Genomic DNA, 6,478 nt, shown 5'->3' on the forward strand with positions numbered 1-6,478 from the left:
TAGATTTGTGTTGTGATATCTTCCCGTGAGTTCCTGATCTTGGTCGTACATATTTGCGTGTATGATTAGTGTACGGTCAAATCGGGGGCGTCACAAGTTGGTATCAGAGCCGACTGCCTGTAGGAATCCCCCTTCCACACTCCTTGGCCGAAGTTGAGTCTAGACATTACAAAAACTTTTACTAACATGGTTGTGTGCCTTATGGTCCCACGTCGCCATCTGGGTGGTATTAGGATCTTTTAGTCCTCGATCCTTACTCTGGGACTCTGAACTCTGTCCTACTCGGGTTAAACGATTTTACTAACTCTAACACTAGGATCCCGTGACCACGTTCACCCCAAAGTTGGATAAGCCCTAGTTATTCTTTAGAGTAGTACTTGAACATTATCCACATGGTCATTTGACTCCTGTGAAAACATCTTTGTTTTCAGATGGAACCCACGAGGCAGGTCGTGCGCCACACGACGGCCATTGGTGCCTCAGGATCACCTGCTGTGTTGGTTGAGATGATGACCTATCTGGGTTATCGCTGGCACCCTGAGTACACCGTCTATGAGGAGTATCAGGACTTCAACCAGGAGCAGTACCGTGCCATCGTCCACCTCTACTCTCGGGAGTATGACTCCACTACCGTGTTGCACACTGCTCATGGTGTTGGAGTGACTATCGATATGGCGGTCCACGATGCTGCTTATGCTGCTCTGACACGTCTCCGTGGAGAGTATCAGGAGTTGGATACCTCCCCCTTCAGGCACATTGCTATCGCATCCGATGTTGGTGCGGAGGGATACTACACTGCTGCCTACTCCACTGTCACCCGAGAGCCCTTCTACCATCAGAACCTGGTTCTGCATGCTGATGGGCTGGATAGAGCTAACCGAGCTCTTCGCCATGAGTTGTACACCACCCATCAGCACCTGTATCGTGCTTTGACGCTGTTGCACCCCTCTGTCCGCTCTGGTGATCTGTCGCGTTTTGCGATCTACCCTGCCCGGACCGTGATGCCCCAGGGCGTCGGCTGGCCAGATGTGGGAGGCTACTCTCCTGCATTGGGTCCTCTCCTGCCACCTGCGCATCGGGTTCCGCACCAGAGTATCCGCGGACCCCAGGCTACTCGCGTGGAGGTCTTCCCTTCGCGTCACTACCAGCTGTCGGGCTACACCTACCTCCGCAGTATCGCATGGGACTGACGTAGACTTGCTTATTAGGGTTAGATGCATTCGCCGCGAGCCTGTGTGCCGCCTATGATGTCTTAGCCTATGTACTGAACAGTGTGTAACGAACTCTATGCATGATCTCTTTTGTAAGATGTGCCGACTACTATGTAGTATCTATCGTGCTGCTTTCGTTGTGCATGTTTCATCATGAATGACTCTTGTTTTTTTGCAAATTTCTCAATGCTGAACTACCCCTGTTAAATATTAGCAGGATGGTTAGACCAGGTGGTCGTGGTCGTGGTGGCAACGCCCCACCTCCGCCTGAGTACATGGCTGGTATGATCCAACAGCTTGAGATGAATCGCCAGTTCATGGAGAATATGATGGCTCAGTTTCCTCACCCCAATATGAACCAGCAGCCAACCCCAGTAACTCTGCAGGATTTCATGCGCCTGAACCCAACTGTGTACCGCAGATCAACTCAGCCTCTGGATGCTGATGACTGGCTCCGTGACATCACCTATGAGATGGAGTCTACTGATGTAGCCCATGCCAGCTATGTCACCTTTGCTTCCTTCTTCCTGAAGGGACCCGCAGCTCAATGGTGGGACAGCCACATGCGTACTCTGCCAGCTGGAACAATCATCACCTGGCTAGACTTCCAAGCTGCCTTCCGTGCTCGCTTCATTCCTCAGGGAGTCATGGACCGGAAGAAGCGTGAGTTCCGCAACCTCACCCAAGGCAACAAAACAGTGGAAGCTGCGGGAGTTTCTTGACTTGTCCCGCTGTGCTGAAGAAGACATTGCAACTGATACACACAGACAGGAGAAGTTCCGTGATGGCCTTCAAGCTGACATCAAGCTCGCACTTCTAGTGCATGACTTTGCTGATTTCGCCACTCTGGTGAACAAAGCCATCAATGTCGAAACTGGTCTGCAGGAATACCAGAGCTCTCACAGGCGCAACCGTGACACGGGCTCATCTTCGGGCCCGTCCTCGCAGAAGCGCAAGATATGGATTCCCAATAGCTTGTACCAGCCGGATGCACCTACTCCAAGGCAGACCTATGCTGCACCTCGTCTGCCTGCTCCTCCGACTAGGCAGCCAAGACTCCCAGCTCCACCACCACAAGCTCCTGTTCCCACTCCTAATAATGGGTTGTGCTTCAGGTGTGGACAACCAGGGCATCGTGCTAGGGAATGCAACCAGAACCAGAATCAACTGGCCCTTCCAGCAACTGGCCGTGGAAATAACCAGCCCCGCAGCAACAATGCCAAGTCTTATGGTCGTGTTCATGCCAACCACGTTGATCTGAGCGAAGCTCAAGACCAGCCTGCTACTGTGATGGGTACCCTCCTCGTAAATTCAGTACCAGCATCCGTTTTATTTGATACAGGTGCATCGCATTCATTCATGTCAGAAGGTTTTGCATGCTTGCATGACATTAAATGTGAGGACATGAATGCTTCACTATTAGTACACACCCCTGCGGGCCAATGTCGAACCTCCATGATTTGCAACGACGTCCCTGTAGAAATCGAAGGACCGGAATTCCTTGTCTCTCCCATCGCACTGAAGTCCTGTAGCATTGATCTCATTTTGGGAATGAATTGGTTAAAAGCGCATACTGCTTCTATAGTTTGCGCCACTAAGACCGTCCATCTGCTACACCCTTCAGACGAAATAGTTACTTACCAAGCTCATCTGGTGCAAAACACCGAGGCACGGCTTTATGCCTTGAATGCGTTGAACGCTGCACCACTCAAGGGCATTGAAAACATTCCCGTCGTTTGTGAATTCCAAGATGTCTTCCCAGAAGAGCTTCCAGGGATTCCCCCTGCTAGAGCTGTCGAATTCATCATCGACTTGAAACCCGGCACCACCCCTATAGCCAAACGACCCTACAAGATGCCGCCGCATGAGCTCATTGAGCTTAAGGAGGAAATATACAAATCTCTTGTCAAAGGTTTCATTCGCCCAAGTTGCTCTCCTTGGGGAGCACCTTCTCTCTTTGTTAGGAAGAAGGATGGTACAAACCGATTGGTCCAAGACCACCGTCCTATAAACCAAGCTACCATTCAGAGTAAATACCCTCTTCCTCAGATCAATGATCTTTATGATCAACTGGCTGGCTCATCAGTGTTCTCCAAACTCGACTTGAGGTTGGGTTACCACCAGATCCGTGTTCGTGAAGAGGACATCCCAAAAACCGCCTTCGTGACTCGGTATGGATCATACGAGTACACCGTCATGTCATTCGGCTTAACGAATGCTCCAGCCACCTTCTCTCGTCTAATGAATTATATATTCATGGATTACCTCGACAAGTTCGTCGTGGTTTATTTGGACGATATCCTTGTATTTTCCAAGAAGAAGGAGGAACATGCTGAACATCTTCGTCTTGTGCTGGAAAAGCTTCGGGAGCATCAGCTGTATGCTAAGTATTCCAAGTGTGAATTCTGGCTCCCAGAAGTAACCTATCTTGGGCATGTCATCTCCAAAGATGGTATTGCCGTCAACCCTGAACGAGTTCAGGCTATTCTCGATTGGACTCCTCCGAAGAATGTGAAGCAAGTCCGAAGTTTCCTCGGTCTCGCCAGCTATTGTCGTCGATTCGTCGAGAACTTCTCCAAGATTGCTAGGCCCCTGACTAATCTGTTGCATAAGGGTGTCAAGTTTGACTGGACAGACAAGTGTCAGGAAAGTTTCCAGGCGCTCAAAGACAAGTTGACTTCTGCCCCCGTGCTTGCACCACCTGATACTAAGAAGGACTTCGTCATTTACTGCGACGCTTCCCATCAAGGATTAGGCTGTGTCCTAATGCAGGAGCACAGAGTGATTGCTTATGCCTCTCGTCAACTGCGCCCTCACGAAGAAAACTACCCAGTTCATGACCTCGAGCTGGCTGCTGTCATTCATGCACTGAAGCAATGGCGACATTACCTTCTCGGTAATTGTTGTGAGATCTTCACTGACCATCAAAGTCTGAAGTATCTGTTTACTCAGCCAGATCTGAACCTCCGTCAGCAGAGATGGATGGAGACTGTTGCAGACTTTGACGTGGGTATATCCTATACCCCCGGCAAGGCTAATGTAATGGCTGATGCCTTGAGCCGCAAGTCTTACTGCAACCACCTCCAGGTTCATAAAGTTCAGCCCTCGCTTGTCGAAGAATTTAGAAAGCTGAACCTCCATATTGTTCCTCCTGGAGCACTCGCTCCCCCTCCCCCGGAATTCCGCGAGATGAATCTTCTTGTTATTACTAAGGGTTCTCTAAATACCCTGACTGTCGTACCAGATCTCGTAGCTGGTATAAAGACTATTCAAGGTTATGACTCTGAAATCCATAAGATTAAACGCCATCTAGCAGAAGGAAAGCCCTCATTCTTCACTATCGCCGACGATGGCGCCTTGTATTTCAAAGGCCGCCTAGTGGTACCATGTTTGAAGAAAAACCTGGATAAGACTAAAAGGGTTATGCAAGAAGCTCATGATACGCCTCTGTCCATCCATCCTGGTAGTACGAAGATGTACCAGGATATTCGTCAAAGATTCTGGTGGTCTAATATGAAGCAGGACATTGCTCGTTATGTTGCTGAGTGTGACGTTTGTCGCCGAATCAAAGCAGAGCATCAAAGGCCTGCCGGAACTCTACAACCTATCTCTATTCCTGAATGGAAATGGGACCATGTTGAGATGGACTTCGTCACTGGATTTCCCAAGTCGCAGAAAGGTAATGATGCTATTCTTGTCGTCGTTGACCGGCTTTCCAAAGTTACCCATTTTCTGGCGGTCAAAGAGACAATCACTGCTAGTCAGCTTGCTACTCTCTACATGTCCAGAATTGTTTCACTTCACGGTATTCCACTGGTTATCAGTTCGGACCGTGGCAGCTTATTCACTTCAAGATTCTGGGCAAGTTTCTAAGAAGCTATGGGGACTCACTTATCTTTCAGTACCGCGTTTCATCCGCAGTCACAAGGGCAAGTTGAACGTGTCAACCAAGTTCTCGAAGACATGCTTCGAGCTTGTGTAATCTCATTCGGCAAGAAATGGGAGGAATCTCTTCCATATGCCGAGTTCTCTTATAATAATAGCTATCAAGCTAGTCTGAAGATGTCCTCCTTCGAAGTGCTATATGGACGAAAGTGTCGAACCCCTCTGAACTGGTCAGAAACTGGGGAACGTCCACTCTTCGGTCCGGATATTATCCAACAGGCCGAAGAACAAGTTCGCATTATTCGCGAGAATCTCAAGACTGCTCAGTCACATCAGAAAAGTCAGTATGACCGTCATCACCAAGACATGGTCTATCAACCTGGCGAAAAGGCTTATCTTCGAGTTACACCAATGAAGGGTGCTCACCGCTTCGGGATCAAGGGCAAGCTAGCTCCTCGCTATATCGGTCCCTTTACTATTCTCGAAAGGCGTGGAAAGGTGGCATATCAACTGGAGCTTCCGCCGAACCTTTCTCAGGTTCACGATGTGTTCCATGTGTCACAACTCCGCCGTTGCTTCAAGGATCCAATCCGAGTGGTGGATCATGAAGTGCTCGAATTGCAACAGGACCTCTCTTATAAAGAGCATCCGGTCTGCATCCTTGACCAAGCTGAACATCGCACACGTCAGAAGGCGATCAAATTCCTCAAAGTCCAGTGGTCGAATCACTCTGAAGACGAAGCCACTTGGGAACGCGAGGATCGCCTACGTGATGAATACCCCGCGTTGTTTCCTTCTACCTCCTAAATCTCGGGACGAGATTTCTTGTAGTGGAGGAGATTTGTAACGCCCGGATAATTTGGCTACAGTAAAACTCTCCTAATGATGCCATGACATCTGCGATTACTGTTACTAATCTCGGGATAATTCGAAACCGTGTCAAATTCAAGCTTAAATTTAAAGTCGACAATGAAAGTTTTCAAATATTAAAAATAAAATGTTCGGGCTATGTCTATTATTGCATCGGTAATTATGGTGAAGTAAACACATTTTTATAAAATGCCTAACTGCTTTTAAATGAATTAAAACAGAAAAGAAATAGTAAAAGAAAATACAAAGGGGAAAACAAACAGAAAAAAAGAAAAGAAAGAGAAGGCCCCCCACTGGGCTTCGGCCCAGCAGGCCAGCCCATTCGGCCGCAGGCCCAACCGGCCTCCCCCCACTCCCCCTTATCCACTCATCCCCGAAAACCTAACCACCCCGTCGCCCCACTCGCTTCCCCCCACTCCCCTCGTTCGGATCTGGATCGAGAGGAGATCCCGATCCCCTCGCCCCTCTCCCCCGCGCGCACGCCGCCGCCTGGACCGCGCCTCCGCCTCGAC

This window comes from Triticum dicoccoides, chromosome 6A (genome assembly GCF_002162155.2).
Source record: "Triticum dicoccoides isolate Atlit2015 ecotype Zavitan chromosome 6A, WEW_v2.0, whole genome shotgun sequence".
Taxonomy (NCBI): Eukaryota; Viridiplantae; Streptophyta; class Magnoliopsida; order Poales; family Poaceae; genus Triticum; species Triticum dicoccoides.